General features: G+C 39.9%; 1 protein-coding gene across 2 annotated transcripts in view; it reads right to left on the reverse strand.

Moving 5' to 3' along the window:
- Positions 1-25209, reverse strand: part of LOC145417320 (putative protein FAM10A4) — a 427645-nt gene that overhangs the window by 276169 nt on the left and 126267 nt on the right. The gene's annotated exons all lie outside the window — the stretch shown is intronic.

The raw sequence follows: 25209 nt of genomic DNA on the forward strand, positions 1-25209 counted from the left end.
TTCTATCACCTAATTTTTCAGTGGGAAATAGCATTAGGGCAATGGTGAGCTATATTTTCTAACAATTTTAGTACTTTATTATCCTCAGTAAAGTACTGGTAATGGTATGACACAATGAAATACATGAGAGTGGTAGAGCAAGAAAATTTATTCATATAAGGGTAGAAAAAAGTGTGCTCAGAGGCACAGACAAAAACAATAAGACCACTTAATATGGTAAAATTTTTACAGGGTGACCCCCAAAAAACTCCCACATTTCAAAAGGCTGTAGCACTGGCAGTAGGAGGTAGGACGGGCGGGGCTAGGGTCTGTTGGTAGCCCAACCCCAACCATCCTCAGTCGCCAACATGGCGTGGTCGGGAGGACACCGTGCGTTCGCTGTCAAAGCATTCTTCACAAACAACCGTTCCTTGATCACCGTGCAGAGGGCCTTTCGAAGACATTTCAGTATTCCACGGAACCAAAATGTTCCAGATCAGAAAACCATCTTGCAGTGGGTTGAGAATTTCAGGGCAACAGGCTCAGCTTTAAAAAGAAAATCACCTGCTCGACCTAGGAGTGCTCATACACCTGAGAGTATTGAAGCATTGAGGCGATATGCTCGAAAACTTTCTAAGGCCACAACTCGAACACCTCGAGCTTGAAGAACTCTATGTGTGGATTCAGCAAGATGGAGCTATGGCACACACAGCTTGAAGATCATTGCAAGTGCTGAGGGAAATGTTTCCAGACTGGGTAATCTCGTTGCGTGGCGATGTTGGGTGGCCGGCCCGTTCCCCTGACCTCGTCCCTTGTGATTTTTTTCTGTGGGGCTACCTTAAATCATCGACCCCAAACTCTTGAAGTCCTTAAGGTTGCTATTCAGCAGGAGATAGCCGCTGTTCCACCCGACATGATCCATCGAGCCACGGCAGCCTTCAGAAATTGCCTCCAAGCGTGTATAGACGATGACAGCCACCATTTGGAGGATGTCATCTTTAAAACATGATGAATAAAAACTGTACTGAATGAAGTTTCATGTGTGCAAATAATATTTTGATTATCTTTAACCATTTTTTTTCATATACCTTTGAAATGTGGGAGGTTTTTCTGGGTCACCCTGTATTTTTAAATAGAACAGAGGAAGAAAAAACAAATGAATAAAAAATAATCTATACACCAGATTACTGGTGTTCTCCATTCATGAAAAGTTTGTAACAGCTGGACTTGAACAGCCAGAGGCAGTTTGGGGGGAGACAACTCTGGGGTGGCGAGTTCCAAATAGATGCTGTTCGGGGAATAAAAGATTTCTGATAAATGGAAGTTCTGCAATATGGCAGTGTCATTAAATTCATGAGCGCTACCAGAACTCCATATAGCACAGGAGAAGGCATGGAGAGGTGGCACAATGGATGCAACTTCATCTGAGCATTTGCCATAAAGAATCTGTAAAATAATGCATGGGAGACAACATTCCTTCTTACCTGTAGAGGAGGTGGTTTGTTTGTAATAGCAGCGATATTAATATTCTAACAGCTTTGTTCTGAATTTTGTCAAGGTGTTTTAGTACAAACTCTCCACATCCATTCTACAGGGGCAAGCAATATTCCAACTGAGGGCACCCATGACTCTTATAGAGTACAGCTAACCGCTCGTCAGTGAAAAAGCTACGAACTCTGTACAATAATCCAAGTTTCTTTGAGGCAGTTTTAGCAAGTGATCTCACATGAGAGGTCCAGCTGAGGGCACTGTTATGCAAAACACCGAGAATTTCAAAGCAGGTACAGTAAACCCTCTATAATTCAGATTAACTGGGGGGAACCCTATGTTGAATTATCCAAAAATCTGAATTATTGGAGCTCATCCTTGCCCCTATCCCCAAATCACACCCACGCTCACTAAAACATGACTTTTTGACATAAACGTTGAACAGTACAGTATTAATATTTTATACTCAAAGAATGCACAATACAATAAATAAAATAGTGTCAAACCTTGATAATGAAGTCTTGCAACACAGTATTAGAGTACAGTACACTTAAATGTACTGAAGGTACTGTACAGTTCTTAGAAATTACATTTATTAATACACCTATCACTGCAAAAACTGTTCATGTCCACTTATCACTGGAAGCCTTTTTGGACTTGTCTCACTTAATTTGAATTTCTAATTCAAATTAAAATTATTTGTCTGGTGGTCAAAAAATATCCGAATTAACAGATTTCCAAATTATTCGGGTTCAAATTTGAGAGGGTTTACTGTACTTTTGGAGATAAGAATATTACTGTAGTAGCACTAAAGGTAATATAGAAAACTGGCACTATCTGTCTATTAGTAAACTGTGTATACAGGTATTTGGATTAACTAGCATTAAATGAGACAAGGTTATATTGTCCTCATATGGTGATCCTTGATTAGTCTTGATTTTTGGAGACTGCTATACTGAGTTGTGAGTTAGAGATATTAAACTTTGTGAATCGGTGTTTAAGTGTGAATGAACAGCGAAGTGTTGAGTCATCTGCATATGAATGGATGGGATTATGGGTGACAGATAAGAGATCATTAACCCTCTCGTTACTGGATGATGCAGGCTGCATCCAACCGCGGGCAAGTACTCAGGATGTCGGCCGGCTCAGCCTTGGCCGAGTGCTGGGAGAACCCCCCGTTTCCACGCTCGCGGTACTTCTTAAACATTTTATCCTCACATCCTTAGTTTTAAATCTATCTCTATGATTTTTTATTCCTCGTAATCTCGAATAGTTGTACTTGCTTATGGTGTTGATAAAAACATTTGGTGAATATAAATTACTGTATGTGCGTAAATTTCTCACTGAAATATATGTTTTACGGTAATTGTTGCTGAGAAAAAGTTTTAGGAAATTTCATTAGCTACATTTTGGTAGGGCAATTCGGGTCCGTTTTATGTACTGCAATAGGAAATTATCTTTCAATCATGCTGTAGAGTGGGAGAGGTGTTTTGCATGGCCAAAGTTGTTGCTAATTTATTTTTTCCCCTGATGTTATTTATGCCTCTATCTGCCCGATTTTTTATTTACAATGAGATGCAGCACACAACTTAGCGTGTCCAGGAATGGATGCAAAAATATTCTAAAGCAAAAAAAATCAAGGGGCAATTTTGTTCGACACAGTTTGTGTCATCCAGTAATGAGCGGGTGACATTAGGTTTGATGCAGCCTTCTTCATCCAGTAACAAGCGGGTGACTTTTGCAACACTACCCTAAGTATCGAAAGGGTTAATATAAATTAGGAATACGGCTGGACCCAGAACTGTTCCTTGTGGCATGCAGGCATTAACTAAGTGGAAATTGGAATATATACCATCTATGTTTACTCTCATCTTTCTCTCGCTGAGGTATGGGGAAATCAGAGGAACAAAAGACATTAGTCTATAGCAAAGGAGTTTGGACAGCAGGGAATAGTGCCACACTGTCAAAAGCTTTAGAAACATCAAGGGTTACTGCATGAGTTTCTCCATGTTGGTCAACTAACTGATGGATGGTGAGTCATGAGATTGAGTAGTATTGGATGGTGTTGGTCACGAAACTGAGTACACCCATACCCCATTAACCAGCGCTTCGATAACTGGCGCTTCGCTTGACCAAACCAAGAAATAGGGGAACATTCCCACAATCCAAACAATTTGAATGTCCATCACCTCACTAGTCCAGTCACTGCTCCTCTGAACTGTCTGCTTGCATTCCTCCACCTCTACGACGGGCACGTAGCACCCGTCTAGAAACAAACTCTCATTCCTTTTCTGTCCTACTCTCTAATGCAAGAGTTAACCGTTAATCCCAGTCCTTCATTTATGCAACAGGTCAACTCTGGAACTGTCTCCCTTTGTCCGTATTTCCTACTTCCTATGATCTCCAGTCTTTCAAACGCAGTGTGTCCAGGAATCTCGAAATGAACAGATCTTGAATTTGGCTCACTTTTGTATCGCTTTTGTTTTTTTCTTGGAGGGAACAGTTTGCAGCCCCCTAGCCTTTGGTTCCTTCTTTCTTGCATTAAAAAAAAAAAAAAAATCCTCTCCCTAGGTTTGAAACGAGGCTCTTCCGGTCCTTCCGTCCTCCCTCCAATCCCTCTCTTCTCCCTCCCCCTCTGTCCCTCCTCCATTCCCCACCACATTCAGCACTACACCCCAGCTTGTCTCCCATGTGTGTGTCTGTGTCTGTGTGTGTGTTTGAGTGAGTCAGTGAGTGAGTGAGTGAGTGAGACTAGGGGGTGGGGGGGTAGTAGAGCAGTCTGCCTATTATGTCCCCTTTGCTGTACCCCCCTCCCTCCCCTACCCCAACTCCCTCACCCCTGGTTGTCTCCATCTCCATCCCCCCACCCTCCCCCATCCCAGCCTGTCTCCCATGTGTGTGTGTGTGTGTGTGTGTGTGTGTGTGTGTGTGTGTTCTTACCTAATTGTTCTTACCTAATTGTATCTTTACAGGAATGAGTCAAGCTCGTACTGTCCCGTGTCTTAAACAATATTTATCGTACATATCCTCAAATTTGTGAATTGTTTTGGCACACACTATTTCATTCGGTAGTGCATTCCATTGATCAATTGCTCTGTTTGGGAAACTGAATTTCCTTACGTCTTTATCACCTCTCTTCTTATGCAGTTTTTTGCAGTGTCCTCTTGCTAATGCTTCTCCATATGTTAAGTAATCATTTATGTCTATTTTCTCCTTCCCTGATATGCACTTATATAGCATTATCATGTCACCTCTTTTCCTTCTCTCCTGTAGTGTTGGTAGATTCAGTTTATTTAGTCTTTCTTCGCAGCTTAGGTCCCTTAAGCTTGGTATCCATCTTGAAGTGGCCCTTTGAACTTTTTCAATCTTGTCTATGTGCTTTTTGAGATGAGGACTCCAGACTACTGATGCATATTCCAGGGTTGGTCTAATGAATGATGTTATTATCCTTCTTAGCACGTCTTCATTAATGTATGTCAATGCTATTCTCATGTTTGCAAGCAGTGTATACATGTTCCGTACCTTCTCGCTGATGTGGTCAGCCGCAGATAGTCTGCTATTGATGATCACACCTAGGTCTTTCTCTCTTTCTCATGTGTATAGGGTTTTATTTCCTAACTTATAATCCCAATCAGGTCTTTTTCCACTTTTACCAAACTTGATTACATGACACTTGTCCACATTGAATTCCATTTGCCATGTACTACTCCATTCATGAAGTTTATTTAATTCTTCTTGTAGCTCCCTACAAGAGTCTGTGCTAGTAATTCTCCTTTGTATTTTTGCATCATCTGCAAACATATTCAGATAGCTCTCATTTCCAGTGTTACTGTTTATATCATTTATATACACTAAAAACATGATTGGTGCCAGCACTGAACCCTGTGGTACTCCACTAGTCACTTCTTTCCATGATGAGTAGTTTCCTCTTAGTACTGTTCTCATTTCTCTTTTTATGAGAAAGTCTTGCATCCAACAAAACAGTTTGCCTCGAATTCCTCCTTGATGGTACAGTTTCCATAAAAGTCTTTGGTGTGGTACTGTGTCAAAAGCTTTCTTGAAATCTAAATAGATACTGTCCACCCATCCTTCCCTTTCCTGTATTGTGTTTGTTACTCTGTCATAGTAGCTCAACAGATTAGTAACACATGATTTTCCTTTTCTGAAACCAAACTGTCTTTCTGTTATCATACTGTGTTCTTCTAGATGATTTACCCAAGCTGCGGGAGTCAGTGAGAATGAGAGGGCAAGAGAGGGAGTATGTCTGATGATAAGCAAGAAGTGGAAGGAGAATATAAGAGAGTATGGAACAGTGGGTGCAAGGATTGTATGGGTGAGGATGAAAGTAGGTATACAAGCATGGGCGATTGTATGTGTGTATGCTCCAACAGAGGATCGAGTGGCAAGAGCGAAAGATGAGTTTTGGGCGAGAGTAGAAGCATGTATGGACAAGTTTGAGAGGAGCGAGAGAGTGCTGTTGATTGGAGACATGAATGGCAAAGTTGGGAATGTACGAGTAGATGGAGTGGTTGGTCAGTGGGGTGTGCCAGCTGAAGTAGATGGGAATGGTAGTGCTTTGGTGGACATCTGTGCTGGTAAGGGGTTGGCAATAGCCAACACCTACTTTCGTCATAAGATGATCCACCGGTATACATGGAGAGTAATAAGGAGGATGGATGGTGAACTTGTTGAACGAAAGGCAATGATAGACTACGTGTGTGTGGATGAGCGAATGAGAAGACAAGTGTTGGATGCAAGGGTATGGAGAGGGTGGGGGAATGGAGTCTCGGACCATCACTTAGTGATGGCCAAGGTAGAGCTGCAAAGAAAGTGGTTGAGGAGACGAAGGGGAAGACAGGAGGAAGCAGCTCCTGTGAGAAGAGTGGAGAAATTGCAAGATAGTGAGAAAATGACAGAGTATAAGAGCATAGTGGAAGAAAGACTGGGAAGGTATGAGCTAGAGCATAAGGAAGGGGTGGAAGACATATGTAAGATATTCATGGAAGAGATAAGCGCAGCGTGTGAGGCGGTTTGTGGAGTGAGGAGGAGATGCAAGGGTGTGCAAGGGACAGCATGGTGGAATGATGAGGTGAAACGAGCTATGGAACAAAAGAAGAAGGCATATGGCGAATGGTTGGCGAGTAGAGGTAGGGGAGAAGATGAGAGAGAGAAGAGAGAGGTATATGTGAGCAGGAGAAGGGAGGTTAAGAGACTGGTGAAGGAGAGTAAGAAGAAAGTGGATGAAGAGTTTGGGAGGAATCTGAGTGTGAAATGGAGGGAGAGTAAGAAATTGTTTTGGAAGGAGGTAAAGAAAGTAAGGCAGTGTGAAAGGGGAAATAGTAGGGGAGTGAAAGATAGGAATAATAGATTGTTGGTGGAGAAGAGAGAGAAATTGAGGAGATGGAAGGACCACTTTGAGGATTTGTTGAATGTAGAGAGTGAGAGCAGTGTGAGTATAAGTGGTTGGGGAATGGCTGGGAGAAGAAGAGATGAGAGGAGGGAGGAAGAGATCAGTAGGTCGGAAGTAGTGGAAGTGATGAAGAAGATTAAGCTGGGAAAGGCCCCAGGAATTGATGGAGTGTGTGGTGAAATGCTTGGGGAAGGGGGTGAGATTGTTGTGGAGTGGATATGGAAGTTGTGTAGAGTGGCTTGGGAAGAGGGAAGGGTTCCAGAGGACTGGAAATCAGGTATAATTGTTCCTCTGTACAAAGGAAAAGGGGAGAGAGAAGTATGTGGTAACCATAGGGGTATTTGCCTTCATAGTGTGACTGGTAAAATATATGGTAGAATACTCATTGATAGGGTTAGACATATGACAGAGGAGCTAGTTGGAGAAGAACAAGGGGGATTTAGGAAGGGAAAAGGGTGTGTAGATCAGATATTTGTTCTAAGATGTTTAGTGGACAAGTATCTAGAGAAGGGAAGGAAAGTGTATGCTGCCTTCATGGACTTGGAGAAAGCTTATGACAGAATAGATAGGCAAGGTATGTGGAAGGTATTAAGAATATATGGAGTGGAGGGGAAATTGTTGAGTGCTGTGAAGAGTATGTATGAGGGAGCTAGGGCTACGGTGCGAGTGGATGGTGAGCTGACTGAGTTCTTTGATCTCAATGTGGGACTGAAACAGGGGTGTGTGATGTCTCCATGGCTGTTTAATATATATATGGATGGGGTTGTAAAGGAGGTGCAAGGTAGGGCAGTGGATGTGGGGCTGGCCCTAATGAATGAGGGTGAGATTTGGAAGCTTCCGGTGTTGCTGTTTGCTGATGATACAGTATTGTTGAGTGAAGATGAATGGGAGTTGCAAGGTTTGGTGAATGAATTTGGGACAGTGTGTAGGAGGAGGAAGCTGAAAGTTAATATAAACAAAAGTAAAGTTATGGTGTTTGAGAGGAATGAAGTCACAGAGTGTGCAGTGAGGTTGGATGGTGAGGATATGGAGAATGTGAGTGCATTCAAGTACTTGGGTAGTGTGATGAGTAAGGATGGAACTTTGGGGGATGAAGTACGTGAAAGGGTACAGCAGGGAAGAAAGGTTGTTGGTACACTGAAAGCAGTGATGAGAAATAGGGAGGTGAGTATGGAGGTTAAGAAGTCACTGCATGATGGTATTGTGATCCCTACCCTGACGTATGGAAGCGAGGCGTGGACCTTGCAAGAGGGGAACAAGTCAAGAGTGAGAGCAGTGGAAATGAGTTACTTGAGAGGAGCATGTGGAGTGATGTGGAGGGACAGGTTGACGAATGAAGAAGTGAAGGAACGTTGTGGGGTAGATGTGGATGTGGTTGAAAAGATCAGGAGAAATACACTGAGGTGGTTTGGACATGTGGAGAGAATGGAGAATGAAAGACTGATTAAGAGGGTGTATGTAGGTGAGGTGGAGGGAGGGAAAGGGAGGGGTAGACCGAGGATGAGGTGGAGGGATGGAGTTGAGAGGTATATGAGGGAGGGGGGGGTGAGTTGGGGGGAGGGGAGTCAAATGGTGGGTGACAGAGTGACTTGGAGGCGTTTTGTCTGAGGCCACCCTTTGCAGGATTAGGGCGTCGGGCTATAGATAGATAGATAGATAGATTTTCTTATAAGCTTTTCTAATACCTTGCTTACAACACTGGTCAGTGATACTGGTCGGTAGTTGAGTGGATTTTGTCTATTTCCTTTCTTGAATAAGGGGACAATATTTGCTTCTTTCCAAATATCAGGTAGTTTACCTTGACTCAAAGATTTCTTGAAAATTAAAAATAATGGTTTACTTAACTCCTTTGCACATTCTCTTAGTACCCAACATGAAATTTCATCAGGACCACTTGCTCTTCCCCTGTCCAATCTACTTAACTCCTCCTGCATCACCTTTTCTGCTATTTGCATATCTGGTAATATGAGTGGACATGCATGTTCCACATAGTCCCTCTCGAAATTTTTTTCTTCTGTAAAAACTAATTGGAAATTCTTATTTAGTGTTTCACAAATATCTTTCTCTTGTGTATAAGTGATTCCCTCGTCCGTAATGGATTGTATTATATCTTTTACTTTAGTTTTGCTTCTGATATAGCTGTAAAACAGCTTCGGTTGATCACTACATTTATTTATTATATCCTCCTCAAACTGTTTTTGGGCTTCCCTCCTTATTCTTGTATAATCATTTCTTGCCTGTTTGTAATTATTATACGCCCTTTCACTATTATGTCTTCTGTATCTTTTCCACAACAAATCTCTTCTGTCTTTTGATTTTTTACATTCTGTATTGAACCATTTCTGTATTTTCTTATCTGCTTCTTTGTGCTGTGGGATGTACTTCTGGACTCCTATTTCATAAAATTCACAGAATTTTTTATATACAGCATTTAAATCTTGTCCTCTAAGCTCATTTTCCCAATCAACTTCTAAGAAATATTTGTTTAGGTCTTGATAATTTCCCTTTTTATAGTTTAGGCTCTTTTTGTAACTGTCATTGCTGTTTACTATGTCATATGCTATCCTGAAGTTATAATTTAGTACTGCATGATCGCTTTTGTCGAGTGGAGGGTGATATATTAAACTGTCAATATCATTTTCTTGCCTAGTAAATATTAGATCTAGCACTGAAGGTACATCAAGTCCACTTTTTCTGGTGGTTTCCCTCACATGTTGCGTTAGGAAGAACTCTTGTACGAGATCCAGGAGCATTTGGTCGCAACAGCTTTCTTGGCTAATTATATCTAGAGTATTCCAATTTATATTTGTATTGAAATCCCCAGTTGGTATAATTCTTTCTGATTTCTCTTCCATTTTATGTAATAATGATCTTAAACTCTGAATTGTACTCTCTGCCAGGTCCTCATATTCGTCTCTTTCCCATGTGTTTGATCTGGGTGGCATGTACAAACTGGGTACAATTACTTTACCTTCAGATGTGTCGATCTCTACTGCAATCAGTTCTACTTGTGATGGTATATCTAGTTTTATTTCCTTGACTTTTAGATTTTTCTTGGTTAATATTATAATTCCTCCTCCTTTTTTTAAATATCTACCTCTTCTCCACATATTGTATTCCTCTAAGTTTAGTATGTCATTTGATATCCTTGGTATTAATTCTGTTTCAGTTAGGCATATTATTTGTGGTTCATTTTCTCTGACATAATCATTCATCTCTAGTAATTTAGATACCATTCCATCCACATTTGAGTACATCAACTTTATCATCTTGTTTATATACTTGTCAAGACATGGTTCTACTACCTTCCTCCTTTTTCTTCCATCCTGTTTGTGTACCACTTTCGTACCTGCAATCCTATTACTTTGTAACAAAATTTCTTCTTCTCCTCTTCTGATCTTCCCTCATTTTTTGTTTTTGCTTCCTCCTTTTTCTCTTTCAGTAATTCCAGTTCCTCTTGTGTTAGGCATCTTTTTATCCATACATTTTTGAACTCCTGTTTTTCCTTAAGATTCTTTGCATTTTTTAGTATCTCTTCCACAGTGTTTACACTCTGGAAAGTCACCTTTAGGGGTCTTGTCTTGCTTTTCTCGTATTTCCCTAACCTTTTATGTTCCTCTATGTCTTTACTACAGATTTCCTCTGATACTTCTTTCAGTAAGCTCATTACATTTGCCATCTCCTTTTTGTCTCTTGTGATCTTGTTTTTAACTTCTTCCTCTTCTATACCAGTGATTACTATTGATTTGTTTATCTCTACTGAATCTCTGACTAACTTTGGATTGTTTTGGATTACAGTATTCTTTTCACCTCCTTTTTAATGCTTTTTTCCTCCACCCTTGTTTCTAAGTCTTTCTTTACTTTCACCATTTCAGCATACGTGGTTTCTACATCATTTTTGTAGCTTTGCACAGCTTCATTCACTTGTGTTATCTTCTCCTCAAAATCACTGCTTTGGTCAATAAGACTGCTAACTTGCCTAATTGTCTCTGTGTCATTTTTGAACTCTTCCATAACACTCTCGTGATTGACTACTGTACTTGCCATTTCACTCATTTTCTTCCTAAGTGTACTCAATTCCACTGTTAGTTCACTGATGGTTGTGTCTTTCTTATTGGCCTCCCTTCCTAGTTTTTCTATTTCTTCCTTTTGCAAGTGTGTGTGTGTGTGTGTGTGTGTGTATTTACCTATTTGTATTTACCTATTTGTAGTATACAGGAATTGAGCAATGCTCGTGTTGTCCTGTCTCCATATTCACATTTATCAAGTCTACCTTTACACACATGAATGTTTTTCTCATGCACCACCTCTTTGTCTAAGTCGTTTCAAATATTTAAGAATATACCTAATTGTGATATACACGGAATGTACTATGCTCGTGGGTTTCCGTCGCTGTTTCTCAATAAGTCGAATTTAACTTTAAACTCGTTTAAGTTTTTAGACTGGACGATCTCTTTGTCCAGGCTATTCCATAAGTCTATACTACTGTAAGGAAAGCTATATTTCTTGATATCCTTCAAGCAGCTTGACTTTTTCAATTTCATTCCATGTCCTCTTGTTGCTCTCTTATCCCATACAAACAGATCTTCTTTGTCAATTTTATCTACTCCCACCATGGTCCTGAACACCGCAATCATGTTTCCCCTCTTTCTCCTTTCCTCTAACGAAGGCAAATCCAGTTTTTCCAGCCTCTCTCTGTATGACAGGTCTGTCAGACTGGGGACCATCTTGGTTGCTGTTCTTTGTATTCTCTCAATCTTGTTTATATCTTTCTTTTTGTGTGGGGACCACACTACCGCTGCATATTCTAACCTGGGGCGGATCATGGCCACTATCAATTTTTTCATCATTTCCTCATCCATATAATGAAATGCTACTCTTATGTTAGTCAAGAGCTTATAAGTCTCTCCAACTATCTTGTTAATGTGCTTTTCTGGTGACAAACTATCTTGGACCAGCACTCCCAAATCTTTCTCTTCTCTCCTTTTTGTGATTAATTCATTACCCAAAAAATAATTCAGTGATGGCCTCCTGGTACTTTTACCCATTTCCAATATTTTACATTTCTTTACATTAAATTTCATTTCCTACGTCCGGCTCCAATTGTGTATCCTATCCAAATCCTCCTGCAGTATTTTACAATCCTCCTCAACCTCTATCTTCCTCAAGATCTTTACATCATCAGCAAACAGACTCGCATAACTGTTCACTCCATCTACCATATCATTTACGTAAATCAGGAACATTACTGGCGCCAACACTGAGCCTTGAGGGACTCCACTTGTTACTTCCCTCCATCCAGACATCTTTTCCTTTATTACTGTCCTCATTTGTCTGTCTCTCAAAAAGTCTCTCATCCATTCCAGAAGTTTCCCTTTAGTCCTCCTATATATTCTAGTTTCCACATTAGTCTCTTATGAGGTACCTTGTCAAAGGCCTTCTCTAAGTCTAAGTACACACAATCCACCCAACCATCTCTCTCCTGTACCACATCAATCGCTCTTGAGTAAAAGCTCAACAAGTTTGAAACACATGACCTTCCACTTCTGAATCCAAACTGACATTCAGCCAAAATATTCATCTCTTCCAGATATTTTATCCATCTGTCTTTCAGGATTCTCTCACACAATTTTGCGACCATGCTGGTTAGAGACACTGGTCTATAATTCAGGGGTTCTTCCCTGTTTCCTCCCTTGTAAATTGGTACCACATTTGCCCTCTTCCATTCTTTTGGCACTTTCCCCTCTTCCAGTGAGCATACAATTAAGCTGTGAATTTTATCCGCCAGTTGTTCTCTGCATTCCTTCAGTACCCAATTAGAAATTCCATCAGGTCCTGGGGCTTTCCTTACATCTTGAGTTTCCAGTAATTTATACACTTCCTGCACCTCCACTTTTATATCTTTCATCACCGGAACATTTCTAATCACTCCCTCCCCTTCCACAAGCTCCTTTTCTTTAGTGAAAACTGACTGGAAACGTTTGTTCATTATTTCTGCTTGCATTGCCGCATCCTTAAAGACCTCTCCATCTATTTTCAGCTTGGTGATTCCTTCCTTTTGTTTCAGTTTGCCATTAACAAATCTATAAAACAGTTTGGGTTCATCCTTGCATTTGTCAATTATACCTTTTTCAAAATTCCTTTCTTCTTCCCTACGTATTCTTGTGTATTCGTTTCTTGTTCTTTTATATTCTTCCTTTGTTCTGTCGTTACCTCTCTTTCTCCAATTGTACCACGCCTTATCTCTCTTTTTTGGCTATCATACACCTTCTATTAAACCACTCCTTTTTCCTGTTTTCTTTCCCTCTTACTCTTGGTACAAATTTTTCCACTCCCAAATTATAGAGGTCTAGAAAGATATCCCACTTCCTCTGTATCTCTCTTGTTTCTCTGAATTTTCTCCAATCCGCATTTTCAAAAAAGTTTCTCAATCCTGTAAAATTTGCTTTGCCAAAGTTGTATCTTTCCTGTCTATGAAGCTCGTCTCTTGGCTCGACGTTTCCTATTAACATCTGGAACTCAATGACCACGTGATCACTTTTTCCCAAAGGACAGAGATATTCCAATGATTCTATTACATCGGGTTCTTTGGTGAACAGTAAATCTAACCTTGCTGGTGTGTCCTCACCTCGAAACCGTGTCTCTTCTTTGACCCACTGCGTCATCACATTATTCATTATTATATTTAATAACATAGTACCCCACGAATCCTCGCCGCCTCCCGAGTACCATTCCTCCCAGTTCACCTCTTTGCAATTAAAGTCACCCACCAAAATTATATTATTGCTTTTCTCAATTATTTTTTGCAAGTAGCTAGCCATATCTGACAACATCTCATGGTATTCGTCATCCTTCCATGCTCTCGTCTTTGGGGGAACATACACTACCGCCATATCTCTCTTAACATTCTCTCCAGTTTCTAATTTCATATATATCACTTCAGCCCTGCCTTCTCCCATTTCCACAGTATCTACATTTATGTTGTTCTTCACTGCTATCATCACTCCTCCTCCTTTTTTTTCTTTCCTGTCTTTTCTCCACAGTTTGTATTTACCATCTCCCAAATGAACATCAATATCTTCTCTTAATTTAGTCTCTACAAGGCACATGACATCAGGTTCATGTTCTCTCAAGAAATCATTAATTTCGATCCTCGTCGATATGAAACCATCAACATTAGTATATATCACCTTCAAATTATTTTTGACATTATTAATACCCTCTTCTCTCCTACTCTCTGTCCGTACCACTTCTTCAACTTCTGATCTTTCACAACCATCCCCCCTAGTTTCCTTCACTTCTATTTCCTTAAATACCATTTCCTTACTTTCATATCCAATACTCTCCAAAAAAAAAGTATTACGTTCTTCCTCTGTCCTCTTATCATTTTTTTCCTTTACTTCTTCCTTTAATGATTTTAAAACTTCTCTTTCTTCTTCATTCAGATCTTTTCTTATTATAATATTTTACATCCCCCGCCTCTTTGCTTAATTTCCAGGTCACTTTAAGTATCTCATTTATTACACTTTCTGATGTAAACTTGACTCTCATTGGTCTTGTTTCCCCTTTCTTATAAGGCCCTATCCTCCTTACTTCCTCAATTTCTTTTACCCACTTGTCTCCTTCGGGGTCAATCTTGCCTAATATTCCTCTCACCATGTTCGTGTCTTTCTCGAGTCTTGCGAACCTAACCTTTTCTTCCTCTTCCCTGTTTCCAAATACTACCACACATCTGTTCCTTTCTACAGTTTCTCTCACTATTTTCTCTTTTTTCTTCAGTATTTTCACTACATTTTCTTCCATTTCTTTCTTGTTCATTTCCCTTTCTTCCTGGATGATCTCTCTTAAGCTGACCACTTCTTTCTGTTCTTCTTCTACGTGTGCCCACTTTGCCTTGTGTTCTTCTAGTACATTACTCACCTTCTCCGTTTTATTAGTACTCTCTTCAAGTTTCCTCCTCAGTTCAACATTCTCCCTCTTCAAATTCTTAATCTCTTCATTGGCTGTTTCGTTGGACTGGATTAGACTCTGTATGGTGGTTTCCGTATTTCCTGACACATCCTTTATCACTAGATTCTCTACTTTTTTTTCGAGTTCACTAATCCTCATAATTAATGTTTTCACCAGGTCCATGACATTAGTATTAGCATCAAATCCTTGAAATTCCATTCCCTCATTGTTTACATTTTCGGCCATCTTTAACGTACCGGTAAAATACCTAAACAGCTGTTACCGAATAAGCCACAAACATTCATGTATACTATTGCCAACAAATCTTTAAATTTTTGGTAGTCTACCAACTTTCATTATTTTAAATTTAAAGAAAGACCCTAGGAGACAGGACAGACAAAATTCCTGAAACTACTCAAGGTTAGGAGCGATGCCTGGGACGACCTCTCTCTCCGGCTGCTCGTGTGCGTGCGCGTGCGTGTGTGTCTGTGAGACTAAGGGGGTAGGGTAGTTTAGCTATCTTGTCTCCTCCCCTGTCCCCCCCCACCCTCTCCCTCCCCCACCCCTTCTTGTCTCCCTCCCCATCCCCCCGCCCTCTCCCACCTCCGCTTGGCAGGCTGTCAGTTGTCTCCTTTGTCGCGACTGTCAGATAGCTGCCCTGAAGCGGTGTTGAACACCGCATATCCCACCACCCAACCTTCCTGCATGTGATGTTTGATGTGCCATTTTTAAGCAATAGTACTGTTTATGAGGATGATAACATTACCTATGGTGTTTCTGTGTCAGTTTCTGATGACTGAGTAAGGAATAAGAGAGTTTGGGTTTGGGTCTGGAACACATCTATGGCTTTTCTTCAGCATTTTATGGGGAATATTGCTTCAATATCTGACATACTGATCAAACACTTCCACTGGTAAACAACACTGCCGGATATCGGGGTATGGGTCAGAGGAACTTCCTTTCTTTGGAAGTCAGTGGATATTGGCTTCTTTCCAAAAATTAGGGAATGAATTTGTGCAAATGCATAGTCTGAATAATTTAGCTAGAACAGAGGCAAGTTCTGGGGAGGACTTTTTTGTATGAATTGGAGGAATTCCATCTGGGCCTGGATCTTTGTTGGTTAGTAAACTGTCTACGATGGGTTTCACGTATCAAGGCTATATTCTAAGTGAAGCAATTTCTGGAGAGTCAAGCTCTAGTACAGGGCACTCTGTCTGACTTCTTCTAATGTAGAATTTCTGGCAAATGTGCTGGCAAGGATATTCGCTTTACCACACGGGTCATTTGTAATGTTACCGACTGAAAATTTTAGTGGGGGAATGGGTGATGACTTGTTAAAGATATTATTGAAAGAACTGAGAGTTGACCAGAATATTCTATTGTAATTAGGACTGTTTAGTAGTGTGGATGCTTAGTTATGAAGAAAGTTTGAGTTAGCGAGATTTATTACTGCATTTGCATGGTTTCTAACAATTTTAAACTGACTGTGTATTCGGATGTAATTTATTTTAAGTAAGAGTTATATGCTAATGACTTTTGGGCCACTGCTCTGGCACAATTGCTATCAGACCATTTTAGGAGTCCAATCTTTTAGTGAACTGTTGACTGGATATGAACAATTCCATACCAGCTTGTATTAAGTCATTAATATGGGACTGGGTAGAAATTACGCCATTACAGAAGAAAGACTGCCATGGAATGTTAGCAAGATAATTTCTGAATCTATCCCAGTCTGCCCTATCAAAGTGCCATCAGGTCACCCTGAGAGGCTCTGAATGAAGAGATCTGGAGGAGTCGACTAATGAGGCTTTGATAAGATTGTGGTCGGAGGATCCAATGGTGACGGTATTTTTATCCAGTAGTGATGTTGATTATTTGTCAGGAAAAGAGTCAAGAGAAGGTGTTATGGTCAGGATTATCTGGAATTCTGGTTGGTTGCTTAACCAACTGCATGAGATTAAATGATTCTGCAAACAGCTCGCATTCTAGACCAGTATTGTCAATCCTGGCAGAATGCAATAACCATTCTACATTATGTACCTTAAAATCACCCAAAATGGTAATTTGAGTGGTAAGGGTGAGGTTAGGGTTAGCAAACCGTCTGGAAATGTAGTCAAAATCAGTCAAAATGCAGTTCAAAAACAGTGTCAACTGCAAATTCAGGTTTGATATCACAGCAGGTGCCACCCTTGTTACGGAAGTTTGTGAGGAAATGGTAACCATGAGAACAAAATGGGGATATTTCAGCAGAGGAAGAGATTTGGGATTCAGTGGGGAACAGGGCTGGAGGGGATACTGACTGAAGAAAATAAGTGAACTGAATTCAAATTGGTACTAAGACCACGGATACTAGTGACGTACAGAGCCGAACCTGCGATTCTCCACTGACGAGCATGAATATCTGAAAGAGTGATATAACATAGTTATTGATGCAGAGGAAGCACAAAACTGAAATCATTACCACTATCCTAACCCTGATTTTGATCTATGAAATATTTGATAACACTAGGAAAAAAGAGAAATAACAAACACTGTACAGAACTTCTGAACTGCAGGCCAAACGAAATGGGTCACACGAGCATTCATACATCAACTACAGCTTTGACAGATACACTCCACCTTCAGGGCTTCCATTATAACTCAGACTTTGGAAGTCCTGAGTACCAACTAAAATTTTTATAAATCACGTTTTGCATTGCATGGACACCATTTTTACATTTCACACTGAAATCTGTGGCAATGAGAAGACTGATACCTGGTTTTAATTGCCATCATTAGGTATATACACACGTTGTTTTGTTGCGAATATGTTCTGTCATATGATATTTAATGCAATAAACTTTTGCTATGCTTTGAATTACATTTCTTTTGACTGTGCAATGACTGCAACTACCAAAAAAGTAAAACATCTCATAGTACAGTATTCTCTTCTTTCAGTAATGTAATGTAATTTTTCATAATATCTGGCCACATTTACATATTAAAACATACTAACCATCTGAAACATTTTACATGTACCAGAAAATTAAATCATCATGACACTTCTGAATATACATGTAATATAGGCAGTAATAAAGGCAATGACAATGGTTTTTCTTGTTTAATATTGTTCTCATTTAATATGCATATGTGATCACTTTAAAAACATTAAAAAACAACATAAAAGCAAGTTTCAAAGTGTTGTTTTGTTCCTGATCGTCATTTTTGAGACAGGTAGTAGGCTGAAGCACCGGCCAATCTGGGTGGTACCCTTGAGGAGGATGGTAATGCTGGTGATAGGAAGAGCTAGATCTCTTGTTTCGCTAGCCATCAGGATATCCCTATAGGGCTCTTGCTAACTGCCAATGGTTGGGAGCCATTGGCTCCTAAGGTTTCAGATTTATGAGCCAAATAGATTTTTAGTAGCCAAACAGACTACAAGCGGAAATATTTTATGAGCAATAAATTATGTAATTACACACTGTGATGATTAGAATTATATATCGAGGTTTTAAACATTCACAGTGGCGACAAGGAAAGACTTAATAATCGATCACAACGTGCTTTTTTGTTCATTTAAGTGAGATTTATTTACTTTGTAGTTTACTGGGTTTTGAAGTGGATGTATTTTCTCCTCGCCAAAAGGCAACTTGCCTGTAAAATTTATTCGCCGAAGGGAAAAAATACTCGTATTTGCGAGCTGTGGCTCGCCAAACAGGAGCCCTCCCCTACCATCCCCTTTTGCTGATCTTTTCAGTGTGACACTAACATGGAGAGTAAGCCAGCACACTCTCCCAAACAATTTTCTCTAACGATCTCAAGCACTTCTCTACATGTGCTTTACGTACCACACAAAGTAGCCCACTATGTCACAGGGGTTTATGCCAGAACGGGCATGCGGCCAGAAAACTTTGTGCCAGCTATCTAGTGGAAGACCTGAGGGGAGGCGTGTGTAACTCTTTAGTCTTGTAATAGGTAAGTCTTGAGTTTTGGTTAAAGTTATTTTGGTAATTGAAGAGCAGGAGGAGTTAAAGATAAATACAGGGAGTTGATCTTGATTTATTATCTTCAAAGAAACTCTAAGTTGAGCAGCGTATGTATTACACAGGGACTTAATTTACTAAGTCTAGTCGGACCCCTCTTCTTATTTGATCTCTCCACTACCTGCCGGTTGTGTGGCTAGCCCCTTTCTGAGCTCTGATTCCTACATTCTCGTTTAGAAGAGGTCGTGTCACTTGGGCTATACTGTTGTGATGCTTCTAGAACACTGTATGTCTGTGTGTATGTACATCTTCCAGTGCACGCCCAGCATTCCTTCACTTAAGAGTTGCAAGGGTTGCTGACACACTTCCTATCTCATCCCCTGGCTTGGTGCTTCTATCTGTCTACCTATCTATCTATCTATGAGTTGTATTATTATAATATGGAGTCCTGACATCGCTCGGTCATGCGAGCTGGCGGTCCTCCAACAGCAATCATCACTGACACATGCTAATCTATTAATACATAATATTGATTGTAATACTGCGAAGATATTATATTCATGCTAATATTGCAATGATCCAGTAATTTAACGTTTTAAACAAGTTGTATACATAACTGAACAAATGCAATATGGTTAAATTGGTTACTGTATGACATTTTGTAAGATGTGTATATATAACAGTAATATGCATATATCCAAAAAAGAATAGTTCAAAGTTAAGATTATGGTAAGAGCTATTAATATTTCATATAGAGACAACGATACTGGTATACTTCTATATCGTGTCATTCTTTTTTTTTTTTTTTTTTTTTTTTTTTTTTAAAATTAATGCTATATACAAAATACACACAGTTCATTCAGGGGGGGTTTACTTGCATTTGCACCTTATCCCCACTAAATACTGATTCCAAGTTTGCAATTCTTGCATGTATTCTGTGCATTGCGAACAGCACTATCGCAAATACAATATAGAAGATTATAAAGACAGTAGGTGCTGGGCTATACACATAATATGGGTTAAACATACTCAAACTCAAATCTTCCCAGGGCTTCATTGTTTCATTGATCAGTTGCATAGTTTCAAACTTAGGTGAAGTCAACTTAATACTTGAGCTCATGTTTAAGTCCATATTAGGTAGCGAGTAGAAATGTTTGTGTGTATGATTGAGGATGGTGTATTGATTGATGGTGGATAAAGTGGACATGGATGGTGTAAATACCGCACAGTAGTCTGGTGCTATGTATAATCCTGATGCTGAAGTATGAGATGGTGGTATATCTGGACAGACTATGTAAACTGATGTGTTATGAGAAAAAAAAAAAAAAAAAAACTGTTAGTGTCTGAAGCGTTGATGGTGTACAAGCTTATCTGGAGCAAAGGTGATGTTGCAATGATTATGAATATTGTGATTTCTTATGATAGCCATTTCACAAGGGAATGTTTCAGTAGGCTGAAACGTGAAAATGTACACAGAACAAAGGTGAACAGCATGTAAGGATGTGCGGCACTTTCATTCAATCGTTCGTTCACTTGCAAAAGTGACAGTGTTCCGTCTCTTGGAGACCATGATGAGTTCGGTGTCTGTGTTGATGTTGATGATGACCAAAGTGTTTCTATTCTTAGAAGAGAAGGGGTGTATTTTGTATACTGTGAACAGGTCGTCAGTTATGAATGGTACATGAACTACTACTGATGTTGGTGTAACTGTTGCTTCTAAATATGGATAATATTGAATGAAATCCCTACTTCGGAACAAAGGCTTCAATTTACGTTTATGTATGCCTTGATTTATTATCTGACGTAGCTCGTGAACTGGAAGTAAGTCAATTGTGATCTTGCCATTACTGGCATTCGAAATTCCTTGTATAAGTGCCCTGTAACGAACTCTAGTGTTGTCTAATTGGAGTAGAATTGTGTCAATGTTTTCCGTGATGATGGAGAAGTGTTGGAAATGTGTTATGTTACCTTCCATTTCATTTATTTTATCTACACTTTCGAGAGCTATGTTTTCTGCTTTTTTCAGAATTTTCACGATTGTCTTCATTGCTGAATTCTGTCCTGTGATGAAATTATCTTGGTATGTTAGTACCTGTGCTATTTTATTAAATTTGTTGTTTATTTCTTTAAGGTCTTCCTCTGTAGCCAATCCAAAGATGTTCCCAAGACTGCACCACCCAGGTCGAACAAACCGTGCTTTTGGCGAGCACGTGTGATATTGTTTGTGGTGCTCAATACCCCCGTTCTATGAGATGGGAGACCTTGGATCATGATGAGCATAGCTGACTTCGCCTGTTCTATCTTCCATTTTGCTAACTTCACTATTTCATCCACTTCCTGTGTGTTATGTGCCTGTGAAACATAGCCTCCTATCATGAAGTCCAGGGTCCTCATTGGTCTGGCAATGTTTTCTAGATAAGAAGGTAATTTGCATAAGTAATCCAAACCGATTTCAGTACTCATGACATCTTTTACAATTGACGTCGTGGTCGTTGGAGCTATGAGGCATCCTTGCCATACTATGTGTTGGGGGTCTACGTAAGCATATCCTCTTGCTATGTAGAGGAGAATCCATAGCATTAGTCCCTTCGTCGTTACCTACCGACCAAAAAAATCTATTAATTTTCTAATATGGTCATGCTGTGGTTGATGCTAGTGATGATGTGCGTTACAGTTGACTAACGGAGAGCAATAACTTGCTTGTTATTTCATTTGTAGAAGGAGTTTAAATCGATATTTAAATCTCGAAAATGATGTACTGTAGATTTTTTTGGAACAGTTGCACCTATGTTTGACTGTTTGGTATATGACATTAATTTATTTTTGTAATTATTGTTTTCTTGACTGGTTTCACGAGTTATGTTCGGTTGTTCGGTGGTATCCAAGGCTGTATAATTATTGGATAGTTCCCTTGATATTCGTCTTAAATGGTCAATATGAACTTGTTTCTCTTCGCCACTTGACAGTGACCTAATTAAAACTTTGTTTGCTTTTATGTTAATTACTCTGTATGGGCCCTCAAATTTTGGGGACAGTTTATTGTCTCTCGTATGAATGATACCATAGACAATGTCTCCTAAGCTGACAGATGAGTCTCTTGCCTTTTCATTAAATGCCTCTGTCATTTCTTCCTTGGACATCGTTAATTGTTTTTTGACTCTTTTATGTATGTCCTGGAATTCACGTAAACGGAGTTTAGAGTAATCATCGTAGTTGTATATGGGTAGATTTTGACCTTCTAGAATCTCATATGGTAGTTTTTTATCTGTCCCATATGTAATGAAATGTGGTGTGTCTCCTATAGATTTATGTATAGATCCATTAATTGAGGCTTCTACTCTAGGAATCCAATCATCCCAGCTTGCATAATTTTCACTGAAAATGTGTTGTAGTACTACTACTACTTTTTTGTTTTGTCTCTCTACTACCCCACTGGATGCTGGGTGATAGCCTAAAATGTTAACCTTTTTGTTATTGTATTGTTTACATATTTCTTGTAATATATCAGAATTAAATTCTCCTCCATTATCACTTATTAGTACTTTGGGGTAGTAAAGCGACATATTACGTTATCGATTATTGCCTTTGCTACTGTTTCTGCTATTTTATCTTTAATTGGGGCTAAAATTACATAACGGGAAAAATGATCCATTGCTATGAAGAGGTATTGATTATTACTGTATGATAATGGCATCTTGAGTAAATCAACCGCGACAATGTCCCATGGTTGATGTGGTACAGGGTAATTACCTATAGGTGCAGGTGAAGCTGGGTATCCTTTGTGTTTTGCACATGATTCGCATCTGTCTATATGACTGTTTACATCTTTTCGTAATGAAGGCCAGTAATATAACAACTGGGCTTGTTTGAATGTCCTATCCTTTCCTGGATGTCCTGTATGTGGGCTATCGTGTATCATTCGTAATACTTGGGGTATCATGTCATTAGGTACTACCAACTGGTTATTCTTTCTTCAGTGTTTTGGTTGTCCTGGGTTGATCTTGTATAATGCATTATTGATTATTGTGAATTGTTCGAGTGGTACATGTAGTTTGGGTAATTGCATGTCATCTCCACTTTCTAACTTGTATATAACTTTAGACCACGTTGGATCAAGTCTTTGTGCTTTCCCGATTTCATCGTGGTTTGGGATGTCTCCTTTGAGATCTAACGCCGCGACCTGAATTGTTTTTGGGTTCCTAGATAATGTGTCAGCTACTAGATTCATTTTGTCTTGTATATAATATGTACAGTGTACTTTTTGACTGTGCATTTCCATCTTGCTCTCCTCCCAGAGAGGAGTTTTTCTTTAAACATACCCACTAGTGGTTTATGGTCGGTGAATAAGTATATTTCGTAACCATATACCAAATCTCGAAACTTTTGTAATGCAAAAACCACTGCAAGTGCCTAAGTCTGAAGTGCAATAATTTTTCTCTGCACCTTTTATTAAGCAACGTTGGGTCTGGTTAGTACTTGGATGGGTGACCGCCTGGGAACACCAGATGCTGTTGGCATCCCTACGTGTCAAGTGGGGTTGGTGGAGGATTAGTGCCCCTCCCTGTAAAACAATTAACTCTAAGCCGTTGGCCACCCCGTTTGGGATACATGGCGTCTGGCAATGAATGAATGAATGAATGACCTTTTATTTGTCTGTTGGCAAATGCAATCGGTTGATTCTGTCCTCTTTTTATCTTCTTGCATCAGTACAGCCCCTAATCCTTTAACTGATGCATCTGTACAAATAATAAATGGTTTTGTCAAATCCGGATATGCCAAACAAGGTGCATTTGTTAATTTTTAATTTTTTAAATGCTTGTTTTTGTTCTTCTCCCCATTGGAATATAGCATCTTTTTTGAGTAGTTGGAATAGAGGAAAGGCTATATGAGAGAATTGTTGTACAAATGACCTACAGTACCCAGCTAGACCTAAAAATGTCTAACTTCGTCATTCGTAGTGGGTTCAGTTAAGTCTCTCACTGCCTGTATTTTGTCATCAATGGTGTGAATACCATTAGCACCTAATGTGTGGCCTAAGAATTTTATTTCCTTAAAGCAAAATTTGCATTTAGAAATTTAATTTTTAAACCAGCATCACCAAGCTTTTGTAAGAGTAGATCTAATTTCTGGAGATATTCTGTGATATCTTTCGTTGCGATGATAATATCATCAAGATAAACAAATATGCCTTGTTCTAAAATTCCGGACAATACGCAATTCATAAGACGCTGGAATGTGCCCGGGGCAGTCCTCAGTCCCATGGGCATCCTTCTATACTGATAGTGTCCTCTATCTGTGGAAAAGGCAGTGTATTTACGTGACTCCTGAGCTACAGGAATCTGATAATAACCACTTAGCAAATTGATCGTGGAAAATACATTATTTTCTGGTCCAACATTCTGTAGGATGTCGCTTTGTAATGGCATGGGAAATCGGTCTGGGATTGTGTGATTGTTTAGTTTACGGTAATCTACTACCGCACGCATTTCTCCATTTCGTTTGGGCACAAAGAATAATGGGGCATTCCACGGGGAGACTGATGGCTCAATAATTCCAAGTTTTAACATTTCATCGACATACTGATTTGCGAGTATACGCTGAGATTGTGGGATTGGGTAGGCAGGTACGAAAATTGGTGGTGTATCTGGGTGCACATTAACCTTGTGATTAATCAGGTTAGTACACCCTCATTGTTCTCTGGTAATGCTACGGTGTCCCTGTGTTTTTCCAACAGGTTTAACAAATAATTTTCTTCATCAAATTCGTTTCGTTTCGTTTCGTTTTTAAAGGCTCCAACATGCTTGCATGTGTCGGCCTTGGTCACCTAATGGCGGCTCTCCACGCTGCACGATCCATTGCAGCCTCCCTCTTCAGTCCCTTAACCCTAAGGTCACACTTAATGACCTCATCCCATGTCTTTCTCGGTCTACCCCTCACAACCCCACCCCCAATATTAACACTTCTCACCTTTCTCACCCAATTATCATCCCCCATCCTCTCCACATGTCCAAACCACCTCAATCTACCTCTCCTCATCACAACACCAATACACTCCAGTCCCATCCTACCTCTCAACTCTTTCATTGTAAACCCAGCCCCTCCAGGCCTTGGACGCAGGGACGCACTGCACATCCACCTAATCATTGCCATTTCTGTATGTCTGAGCCGGCGAATGTCTTCCTCCTTCACTGCCCAGGTCTCACTGCCATACAGCATTACACTCCTAACACATGCTGCATACAAAGACCCCTTAGCAAGTAGGGAGAGCCCTCTCAATGTCAGGAGAGGCAAGAGCTTCCTGAACTTCTTCCAACCACTTCTCACCCTAGCCACAGAGCTAGCTCCAGCCCCACCTCCAGCACACAACATGTCTCCCAAATAACAAAACTCTTCCACACACTCAAGAGATTCACCAGCAAG

This window comes from Coenobita brevimanus, chromosome 110 (assembly GCF_032717465.1).
Source record: "Coenobita brevimanus isolate Jiangsu-jjx chromosome 110, ASM3271746v2, whole genome shotgun sequence".
NCBI classification, from domain to species: Eukaryota; Metazoa; Arthropoda; class Malacostraca; order Decapoda; family Coenobitidae; genus Coenobita; species Coenobita brevimanus.